This window comes from Ambystoma mexicanum, chromosome 11 (genome assembly GCF_040938575.1).
Source record: "Ambystoma mexicanum isolate Mex_15411 chromosome 11, UKY_AmexF1_1, whole genome shotgun sequence".
NCBI classification, from domain to species: Eukaryota; Metazoa; Chordata; class Amphibia; order Caudata; family Ambystomatidae; genus Ambystoma; species Ambystoma mexicanum.
In genome coordinates, this window is record NC_090934.1 from 1,296,718,560 (window position 1) to 1,296,730,743 (window position 12,184).

Genomic DNA, 12,184 nt, shown 5'->3' on the forward strand with positions numbered 1-12,184 from the left:
CTCATAGTATGGGAGGAGATAACTTCAGACCAGTGGGTTATAAAGACGGTCGCCCACGGGTACTGTGTGGAATTCGCCAGACCACCACAGTTCAGACCACCACACTCACAGTGCCTCTCACCGGACCATCTGCAGATCCTTAATCAAGAGGTAGCAGCGCTGCTGGGAAAGGACGCCATAGAAGCCGTCCCGGTAAACTAGGGTATTTATTCAGTGTACTTCCTTGTACCCAAAAAAGGACCACACCGTGCGCCCTTTTCTAGACCTGCGCCCAGAGAACAAGTTTATAAAACCTTAAAGGTTTTGTATGGTAACGCTGCAGGAGGTGATCCCACTGTTGAAACAGGGGGACCACATGGCAACATTGGACATGAAAGACGCATATTTCAATGTTGCCAGCTCACAGGAAATATCTAAGGTTCATGATGGAGGACAGGCATGACCAATTCAAAGTGCTTCCCTTCGGCATCGCCTCCAGCGCCAAGGATGTTTACAAAGGTCCTGGCAGTAGCAACAGCACACCTGCGCAGACTGTCCGTCCCTTACCTCGACGACTGGCTCATAACAGAGGACTCTTATGACACATGCTTATTGAACACCCAGAAGACCGTAGACTTTCTGTTCAGTCTGGGATTCTCCATCAACAAGAAAAAATCCAGTCTAGTCCCCAGTCAAGTAAAACAATTTCAACGGGCTCTAATCTGGACGAACGCAGCCTCGTCTTCCCCTCCAACGAGAGGGTTCAGAACATGCTTTTTCAGATCCCTCAATATGTAGCCAGTCGGGAGGTGACGGTACGCAAAGCCATGCGCTTGCTAGGTATGATGGCGTCATGCATATACTTGGTTCCCCACGCGCGGCTGTGCATGCGTCCCATGCAAGAGTGGCCCAACAGCCAGTGGTGTCAGGCCAGCGGACAATGGGAAGATCTGGTAGTTGTCTCGCCAGCCTTCGTTCTCTCTCTGAAGTGGTGGTCGAGGGAAAACCTCTTGAAGGGGAAAACCTTCACCACCCCTGCAGTGGAAGCCACTCTCGCGACATACGCATCTCTCACGGGGTGGGTGGGCTCACCTGCTTCAGCAGACAGTGCATGGAGTGTGGTCCCCACAAGTAGTATCCAACCATATAAATCTACTGGAGCTGTTAGCGGTGTTCAAGTCATTGCAAGCCTTTCAGGCGCAACTACAAGGGAAGACAGTGCTGGTTCTGACAGACAGCACCACAGCCATGTATTACCTGAACAAACAAGGGGGCACACACTTTCCAGGGTTATCCAAGCTGTCCCAGAACATTTGGATGTGTGCTCAGACAAAAGATGTTCCTACTGTCACAACACGTTCTAGGAGAACTCCATCTTCTAGCGGACGTGCTCGGCGGAGACTTCCCACTGCCCGTAAAATATGAATGGCGTCTGCACGAAGACATTGTATCCAACGTCTTCACAGAATGGGGCTTCCCAGAGATAGACCTGTTCGCAACTCAGCAGAATGCCCAATGCCAAGCTTACGCCTCCAGGTACCCCCAGAACTGTCCCAAGGGTAACAGTCTCTGGATAACCTGGTCAGGGAAATTTGTTTACGCTTTTCCCCCCCGACTCCCCTAATCAACTAGATAGTGCACAAGATGCACCAGGAACCAGTCGCCATGTTATGGGTAGCCCCCATGTGGGCCTGCCAACCCTGGTTCCCTCATCTTATGGAAATGTCCCTCTCCCCACCAGTAATACTACACTGCCCGTACAACATGTTTTCTCAGGACAGGGGGTGGGGGGAGGGAGACCCTACACCCATGCCCACAAACTCTGAACTTAGCGACCTGGCTCCTCAGGTCATAGAGTTTGGACACCTTAAGCTCCCTCAGAGATGCATGGACATTCTCAGGGAGGCCAGAAAACCTAACACCCGATATTGCCATTCCAGCAAATGGAAACGGTTTGTCATCTGGTTTAATACCAAGGGCGTCAATCCCATCGATTGCTCACTCACACACATTGTGCTGTACCCAACCCATTTGTTAGACACAGGTTTGGTCTTCAATTCCCTAAAAGTTAATCTGGCTGCTCTTTCAGCATGCACCACGTCACAGCAGAAAGTGTCATGGTGGAAAATACCGGTGATTAAAGCTTTTATGGAAGGGGCTAAGAGGATTTATCCTCCCATTTCACACCCAGCACCTGGATTGGATCTAAATGTGGTTTTAACCAGACTCATGAGATCTCCCTTTGAGCCAATGCATAAAGCAAGTCTAAAAGACCTTGCTTACAAGATGGCCTTCCTAGTGGCTATCACTTCTATTAGAAGAGTTAGTGGCGTGCAGGCTCTTTCTGTTCTAGGCCCTTTTGTAACAGTCCACAGGGATAAGGTAGTTCTTCGCACTCACCCCAGATTTGCGCCTAAATTCGTCTCGAAGTTCCATGTGAACCAATCGATCGAACTACCTACCTTTTTCCAGAATCCCAATAGCATGGCCGAAAGAAGCCTACACACACTAGATGTGCGCAGGGCAGTCATGTTTTACCTGGAAAGAACGAAACTACTGCGGAAAACAAACCAATTTTTCGTTTCAGTGGCAGCTGGTAGAGAAGGGGATTCTCTCTAAATCAACTATCTCAAGGTGGATTGTCAAATGCATCGCACTATATTAAGCTCTTGCTAAGAGAGAACTGCCCTTCAAGCCTAGAGCAAACTCTGCTCGGGGGACTGGGGCTTCCATAGCATTCATTGCAAATGTTCCCCTAGAGTCCATTTGCAAAGCGGCAACTTGGAGTTCTGTACACACCTTTACAAAACACAATTGCCTAGACACTCATTCTAGGTCAGATTCTTAGGTGGGACAAGCAGTACTAAGACATCTTTTCTTTACCGTTCCTTCTCACAACCCTTCTACAACTCCAGGCACTGCTCGCTAGTCTATGCACAGCATGTGATTCTAAACAGATTACAAGCATCAGAAGACATGCATTACTCACCGTAATAGCATTTCTGAGGATTGTATCTGCTTAGATTTACATGCGCCCTCCCTACCTCCCCGCTTGTGGTTGGAACATAGATGTCTTACTACTTTCTCTTCATGTACTCACTCATGGCAGAAAAAATGCAATCGGAGGGACCTCAGTGCGTGAGGGTTTTTGGGTACACTACATGTCATGATAGGGATAGTGTTACAGACATGCCTATGCCGATGTCCCCTTTCGGTCCCCAAAAGGCCAGATGCGATACGCCGCGGTTACCACTGGATGTCGGACCATATGCACAGCATGTGAATCTAAGCAGATACAATCATGAGAAATGCTATTACGGTGAGTAATGCATGTCTTATTACCAAGGTTTAGTTTATCGGAAAACAAAGTGTTAGAATTTAATATGAAAGAAATCGTACTGCTGATCCAAACCGTATTTATATATTTTCACTTTTTGATCATGTTGTCAGAACCTGACTTTACACCTTTTATCTTCTGCAACATTCTCTGGTATATTGCGTTACCTTTTTCGAACGAGGGTGAAAGTTGTATCATACTCTTGATGATCTGCTTGCCGACAAAATTGATATGGTCAATACTCATTTTGTAGTTTTTTACTCTTAAGGCTTCTAAGTTTTCTTTCCTGATTAACACGGTGATGTTGTTCTGTCCAAGATTGTTAATTCCATGCCTTATTGATTAATGACTTCGAGTGGATGCCCTTCTTTCAAGTGTGCAATGCAAGTGGGTGATTCCTGAGCACATGGAGACCATGGAGCAATCTGGGGCACTATATGAAAATAGGCTCAGATCTCTTTGTCAATCCTTATGGCGAGGGAGTGTGCCACTTACTCTTTGGACCATGATGGCATGCTGTTGTGGAGTTGTTTTCTTTGACCTTTGGGTTTAATGTTCTGCACTCTACCGTTCTGCGATTTGTGTGCATCTTTTTGTTCAATTAAAGGGTTTGGAATCTTTGTGTCTGTAACTCATGGTCAGTTTAGGTTCTAACAGTCTTACACTACACTCCTTTGGTATTTGCTTATGTTGTAAGAACTTATAATGGGATGAGGTAATAATGTATTGGTTACCTATCGATAAACTGCCATACACCACCATTTTTATGATCTTGCTCCCACCCTTCAATGCAGTCTGTACTTTCAGACGTTTTATGTTTTACAAGTGCTTGGGAACCTTGAAGTATTCAATGGAATGCCAACAAGCATTCTGCCAAGTTACGCCACCCTCAGTTTGCAAAGGATACCTTTCACCTTATAATCTGCCAATACATTGCAAGTTAGGGTTATTTTGCCAAATGGAATTAGTAAAATCACTTGAACAGCTTGTTAGGCAGGATTTTCATATCAATGATGAAACTTCCTGACCTGTCTCCCCCAGAACATTTTGCTTTGACTAGGTAACTATTTTAGCTTGTCCTTAGGTGAAGGGAAATCTTTTTCCGCTCTCACCTAGTATTTCACTCCTTTTATGGGTGACTTTTTTTCTCTCTCCGTAGTGTATGATTGAAGTTAGTTTCCTACAAATTTTGGGCTTGGGCTGGGTTGCCCCTATGGGCTCTCCCTGTTAATTTCCCTTTCATGTACTTGGGTGATTTCCCTCTCCTCCCCCCTTTACATTTGAGCCATCAAACCCCACCTTATCTGGAGTGCTGGGGGATGCAATGTATCCCCTTTCTTACTTGCCTGGTAACATTCAGTTGCTATTGCAAGTTCCCTTGAATGGCTGGTAGCAGTGTAACTACTTTTGTGACTTTTTAGTCTTCATTACTTACAAGCTGTTAATTCAGCCTCTGTAATGAACAGAAGGGCCACCATTTTTCTAAAATGGTCAGCTCCTTCTTTATTTGCCATTTCTTGTATGCTTGCTGTTTCTACCTCAGTGGCTGTTTCATCATCGGCGGGAATCCTGTGGATTCCCCGCCCAGGCTCCACACTGTCTGGAAAGTCAGGATGCGAGGGAGGAGTCCAAAGCTCTGCTGCCCTTTGTTTTTCTCCTTGCCTGAAAGGAACAAACTCCCAGTGGTCAGCTGGCTGTCCGGATTGGTCCGCCTGACTGCCCCTTGCTGTAAAATGCAGGGAGAGAATGCAGAAGTTGTGCTGTAGTTCTTATAAGAACGCTGAACCTGGAAGCTGCTGACAAGTCGACCACTGGACCTGAAACTGAAGGGGTAGATGAAGAAATGACAGCTGTCGCGATTTCCAGGGACTGGAGAGCCTGCTGTGTAACCAGAGCCTGCTGTTACCCTTCTTTCCAAACGACCTGGGGACTCTGAAAACAACGACCCTGACCAAGAGCCTGGTGAGATCCACTAGCCTCAAGAAGACCTGCATTTTGAGCTATCCCACCTTGTGCTCCGACATTGCAGGGCTGCAATACCCCAGTACCCTGGGACCTGGAGCCATTGTGCGGTGCATGGTCTTCCGAATCTTGAAACTTTGTGGGCATCTTGCTGGACCTCCAGAGATGTGAATTGAGTCTGAAAAGTCCCCTCACCAGAGTGCTGGACATTACAAACAACAAGAATCCAATCAGCAATATTTGTGGCTCCTGAAAAGGGCACCAAAACCACACAGCCGCCTCTAGCCGCAAATAAACTCTTGCCTGGAGCCTTCTCCGTTGATCCCTGCTGGAAAACCTCTTCCAGTGGCCTGTCTTCTGTCTTCATGATAAAGGAATTCAATGACAGTGTTTTTGGCTGCAGATCCTGAAGTCTTCTTACTGCAACTCTTCTTCCGTGCTAAGGTACTGTGTTGGCTGGGGTATTTACGTACCTGAAGCCTTTGTGATTTCTGTAAAGCTTTGAGGTGTTGCTTGTGATTGGGAGTCCTCTCGTCCAGTTCACCTAGGCCTACTCCTGGAATCCTTCTAGGGTGTCTTCATTGAAGTCCCTGGACCCTAACTAACTCTAAAGTGAAATACTTGTTTGAAGAGACTTCCTCAGGAACTCTGACGTTTGCCTGCAACAGAAGCCTATCTCACCCTGCCTACTGCTGGCACCTGGACCCCTAGGATCACCCTTCTGCCTCTGAATGAACTCATGCAATAGTCTAGGGAAGGTTGGTAACTGTAACTCTGAGAGTAAGCAGTTTGAAAAGTTGTTACTTGCTTGAATGTGTGTTGTGCCATTCTGAAAAGTATATACAGGGTTATTTTACTCGCCTGTGAATTGGTTGTGCCTCTTTCCCAAAAGTAATGCTGTTGGCTTCACCAACTATTTCTTTCAGAGAATAGGTGTACAAGTTCCCCAATTGGGTCTTGCTTCCCCTGACCTGCTGTATAGCCTGTCTAGAATAAGTCTGCCTTGGCTTTACCTACCTGAAATAACATTGAGTCATTCTTAAAGTGTACCATTGGGTTTTGCTTTCCCTAGTCTGTTGTATACAGATGCTGTAACATTCTTAGGTTTATACCTACCTTACTCCTACGTCCCGTCCCCTTTCCTCCATACTACATGGGCTTCCCTCGCTAGGGATGGGAGACCGAACCCTTTTCACCATAAACCATAAAAAAAATCTTCTTCTCCTTTAAATTTAGAGGCACGTAGGGGCACGGCCCTGGTAGCACGCGCTCCCATGACTCCGCCCACCGGCGCCACTCCTCAGTCCTCTTTTCTGCATCGACGGGAACAGACTGCTTTCACCAGTGCTCCTGGGTTGGCTAGGAGCACTGGTCAACCCAGGCCTAGTAATTCCACGGGCTTGTCCCTGGAGAAGTGTTTTTTTTTTGGTCTTTGATCAGATACCTCTGTCCTCTGGCACCACGCTCCTCCCCGGCGCATGTCGAGGTCACCGGGCTTCAGAAGGTGTCCAGCCTGCGAGGGGCTCTTTCTTATGTCCGACCCCCATGCTCTCTGCCTCCGCTGCCTTGACCCTGACCACGGCAGGGAGGGCTGCACCGCATGCGACGCGCTGACTCCATGCGCTCTGAAGAACAGGTTAGCTCGGTGGCGGTAGCTCTTCTGAAGGTCGCCTCCAGAGGACTTAAAGGAATTTGTCAAGCACAAGTACAGGCCCAAGGTAGGAGCACTGTTTTCATCCACACCCTGCAAAGGTGACTCCTTCCCTAAGAAGCACACAAGCGGGAAGGACCTCCGGTTCTTGTACAGAGGCTGCTACAGCTACCGGCCGCCAGGCCGAGGGTGTTGCGAGATCCTACCGGTAACGGCACTGAGGAATCTCACATTTTTATTACCAGGTGTACACCTGAGGGGCTATGCCCTACTACTGGACAAATGTCGCAGGTGGCACCTGTATGCAGCACTACTGGCAAAGCCGAGGGCAATCTGCCTATCAGGTTCTGTCCTGAAGTGCAGGGTAGGCTTCAACCTCCACCGCCAAGAGTCTTGGAAGAGGTCGGACCCAGCGCGGCAAGCACCATGATGCAGGTATGTGGCATGCAGTCAGACAAGATGGCCACCGGTCCAGATAAAATGGCGGCTCGTCTGACAGCGTTTCCCCTTTGGGGACCAGGTAGAGGAACGAGTTTCCAGGTGGGACTGGTCTTCACTGGGCACATGGCCTACAGCGTACCCTTCATCGTCGCAGGGCAGATACACCCCTCATTCAGTAAGGCAGAGTGTGCCCAGGTCTCGGTCCATGCCCACTCCTTCAAGCGCGCCACCGGCCTGTGAGGACAGGTTTTCTTTTTTAAAGGTTTCTCACCCTCATGAGGTCTGCACAGATGGGCATCATCCTCAAGGACGTGATCAGGGACATGCTCCCTCCAGTTCTACCCATGCAGCCCCAGCCACCCATGCCAGTTCCCACCCTGCCGGCTCCCACGCCTCCAATGATCCTGACAGCCACTGGCCCCTGTCAGTATGCCGCAGCCCCCATTGCCTAGCACTCCTCCAGCTGCTCCGGACCAACAGGACAGCTTGGTGGACACGGATGAGGAAGAGGACCCCCACATACCTTCGTCGGCCAATGCCTTCCATGAGCAGCTCGCCGGATTGGCCGAATATTTGGGGTTTCCACAGCCTGAGGTGGAACAAACATAGGCAGGGGTCTTGGCGGAGGTCCTCACTCTACGCCCCATGGCTAGAACGGGGATTTCAATGCAAAAGGACGTGGTGGCACTCGCCAAAAAAGGTTGGCTTAAACTCCATTCTGCACAGCCCACCAACAGGCGCCTCGACGCAAAGTTCAGGCAGATGGAAGGGGATCCACTCTTGCTGTCGCCACACCCTCAGTCTCACTCCTTGTGATCGCTGCGGCTTCAATCTACTCCAAGCCACAATCGTCCTCGGCTACTTCAGCCTTTGCACTCCTGGGTAAGGAGAAGATTCTGGAAGCATATGGAAAGATCTATTCCAACACTTCCCTTCACCTTCGTCAGTCACAATGCTTGCTGCAGTCAACAAAAGGCTTTGACGGGAAATCGCTGACTTCCTTCCGGTACAGAGCCAGGCACGCTTGAATGTGGGTCTTGCGGAAGCAAAAATGGTGGCGCAGGACATAATGGAGTCCACAGTGGCACACATCGACACCTCAGGCCGTGCCATTTGCATTGCGACATGGAAAGGTCGGCCTGGCTACAGGCAACCAAGTTCAACCCGGACATCCAGGAGCGCATACTGCACTTTCCTTTTGAGGGTAGCGACCTTTTCCATTCCACTACTGACGAGGAACTTGATAAGATGAACAATTCCCAGACTGCTAAATCCTGATCAATCCTCACTAAGGCCACGCCCAAGTCCTACAGCCAGACACATCAGCGTTCAGACAAAGGTCGCTCTTTCTGAGGTTTTCAGGAGAGGCAGTACAGGCAAGTGGACTGATCACCTAGCCAGCACTGGCGCAGGCAGCATAAGGTGGCCCACAAAGGCTTTTTTCAGTACCCCTCCTCAGCATCCACCTCAGGGTAAAAAGGTATGACACGCCCATCCGGATCCCCCAGTCTCCGGTGGGGGCAGGCTTGCTCTTCACTACCAACACTGGCGCGCGAGATCAGACCCCTGGATCCTGTCTGTAGTGTCCACTGGCTTCTACCTACCTATCCCTACCTCTTCTCCCCTCTGCCCCCATAGATTGGGACGGCAACTCTGTTGGCGGAAATTCGCTTGCCTGTAGAGAGCCAGGCAGTGGAGGGGTCTGTGCTTCTATTCACAGATTTCCACCATACAAAAGAAGAACCGGGCCGGCCTGAGAGTTGTGCTGGACCTTTGAACCCTGAACCTTTGAACCCTGAACCTTTCCCTCCCTCTTCAAAAGTTCAAGAGGGGTTACACCTGCGCTTCTAGCAGAGACACTGTGCAGGGGAGATAAGATGTGCTCCCTGGATCTGAAGGATGCTTATCTACACGTCCCGATCTGGCAGCCCCATCAATCCTTTGAGGTTCAGGATCGTGGGCTTCCATTTCCAATACAAGGTTCTACCCTTTGGCCTCAATTCCGCCCCCAGGGTCTTTACAAGGCTGATGAACGCGGTGGCAGCCCTACTCGGGGGCACAGAGTCGTCACGTCTATCCATACCTAGATGACTGGCTTGTCAGGGCAAGGTCTCCAGATGCAATCAACCACACCGCCTCCACCCTCATGAATATGTTACACGAGTTGGGATTTTCCATTAATCTCAAGAAGTCACAGCTGGAGCCCAATCGGAGTCTAACCTTCCTGGGCCTCATCTGGGGTACCTTCTCAGTGAGAATCTTCCCCTCAGAGGACAAGATTGCAGCCATCAAGAAGGCCACAAGGCATTTTCTCAGCAGAGCAGTGACCTCAGCGTGGTGGTACTAGCACCTCTTAGGCAACATGGCAGCATGTCTCCTGGCGGTGCCGTGCACCAGGCTCAAAATGAGATGATTGCAGCTGCACTTCGCAGCCTCCTGGAGTCGGGCGAAACGTTACCAGGCGGATCTGGTCAGCATCCTACCTCATCGCCACCAGGACCTAGTCTGGTGGAGTGCGGGTCATTTAGTCAACCGGCTCCCCAAGTTACCATCACCACGGACTCATCCCTAGAGGGTTGGGGAGCCACCTTAGACAACCACACTGTCCATGGGGTTTGGTCCCGTCAGGAGCAGGCGGCCCACATCAACTGGCTCGAGTTGGCCATCTGGCTTGCTCTCAAAGCCTTCCTCCCTATGATCAGTGGCAAGGCGATTCTCATTCAAATGGACAGCTCCACCAGCATGTATTACATCAACAAGCAGGGGGGCACCAGGTCTCCACTCCTCTTCACACTAGCTGTCAACATTTGGTAGTGGGCTCTGGTAAACAGCATACTCGTGACAGCAATTTACCTCCTGAGGGAATCCAACCTGGAGGCGGACAGGCTCAGTAGGCTGGGTGCCCACAACTACGAATGGCAGTTGAGGAATAGGTTCATCAGGGGATCCTCAACAGATGGGGTCATCCTCGGGTGGTTCTTTTCGCCACCAGGTTCAACAGGAGGTGCCCTCAGTTTGAGTTCTTGCAGGGACAGGGCTGGGGCCTTCCCTCCCACTCTTCTGGCCCACAGGGTGATCTGCAAGATACGCGAGTTCCGGCACCTCCATATCATTCTGATAGCTCTTTGGTGGCCAGCAAGGCCATGGTTCCCAGAACTACTCAGCCTAACGGGTCAACCCCCGGTGCACCTGCCGCTGAGCCCAGCTCACCTACTATCGCAGCAGGGACGCATGGTCATCCGCCCCGCCCCCCAGAAGTTAGTCCTCGGAGCGTGGTTCCTGAACAGGTCACACTATGGCATCTATCACATGCTAACCTAGACATCATACAGGAAGCTAAGAGTGATGCTACCAGGAGCCAGTACCAAAGCAAGTGGACTAGGTTTTGTCACCGGGCGGAATTAAAGGAGGTCAATCCCCTGACCTGCAGGTTGGACGACGTGCTATCCTTCTCTGCACACATCGCACACTCAGGGATGCAGGTAGACACATGCCGCACCTATCTGGCGGCCATCAGAGCCTACCGGAACTCTGAGGAAGAGGTTTTTTCATTCTCCAATCCGGTGGTTTAAAGACTGGCGGGCTTCACCAGGCTCTGCCCGCCTAATAAGAAACCACACCCGGTGTGGCACCTCAGTGGTCCGGGGCGACTTGGCGCATAAACCATTCGAGCCAATGAAGTCCGCAGACCTCAGGCTGGTCACCATTAAGACAACCCTCCTGGTGGGTCTCACTTCTGCACGCAGGGTCCGTGAAATCCAGGCACTTGTGGATTCAGAGCCTTATACTACGCTTCATAAGGACAAGGTGGTGCTTAGAACTCGCCCTGCATACTTATCTAAGGTTGTCTCCTCGTTTCACCTGAATGAGGAGATAGTACTACCCATTTTCTTTGCGGACCCTAAGGATGAGGCTCAGAGGGTACTGCACTGTCTAGATGTTGGGCGCGCTCTAAAATTCTACCTTGAGAGAATCGAGAGCTTCTGCAAATCAGAGGCTCTGTTACCTTTGGTGGCTCAAAGCCAAAAGCCACGCTATCATGCTTCCAAGGCCTCCATAGCAAGATGGATGGTTACGGCCATCAAAGAGGCTTACGAGGGTCAGCACAAACTACTCCCGGCAATATGCATGCCCACGCTATCAAAGCCATCAAAGCCACGGCAGTTGCTTTCCAGAGGCATGGTTTGTGGCAGTCATCAGCAAGGCGGTTACATGGGCTACGCCTTCGGCCTTCTGCAAGCACTACTGCTTGGATGCCAGCTCCAGGTCGTACGCGGCATTTGGTCAGGCAGTATTAAGGAACTTGTTTTCTTAAGAGGGTCATCTCTCCACAATGGGGCTACATTCAGTTGGATTTGCCCATACAGTATGGAGGAAAGGGGACGGGACATAGCAGTAATTATAAGTTACTCACCGTAGTGACTAATGTACTCCTAGTGGATAGTACCCTTTCCTCCATATGTCCCACCATCCTCCCCCAAATAAAACTGCTGTCATTAGGCAATGGTAATATTGTCTACGCGTCAAAGGGGACTAAGGAGTGGCGCCAGGAGGTGGAGTCAGGGGAGCACATGCTCCCAGGGCTGCATCCCCACGCGCCTCTAGATTTATAGGGGAATAAGCTTTTTTCTGGTGAACAAGGTTCTGTCTCCTGTCCCTGGCGAGGGACGCCCATACAGTATGGCGGAAAGGGGTCTATGGACTAAGAGTACGTTAGTCACTAGGGTGAGTAACTTAGAATTTAAGTTGCTGCTAGCTCCTTTAAAATGTATTTCGGTTTTACTTACCTTGGTCTGCCTTGCGCAATCCGAAAA

At 50.1% G+C, this 12,184-nt stretch overlaps 1 protein-coding gene across 3 annotated transcripts in view; it reads left to right on the forward strand.

Moving 5' to 3' along the window:
* CEP152 (centrosomal protein 152) overlaps positions 1-12,184 on the forward strand; it is a 475,089-nt gene that overhangs the window by 335,167 nt on the left and 127,738 nt on the right. The gene's annotated exons all lie outside the window — the stretch shown is intronic.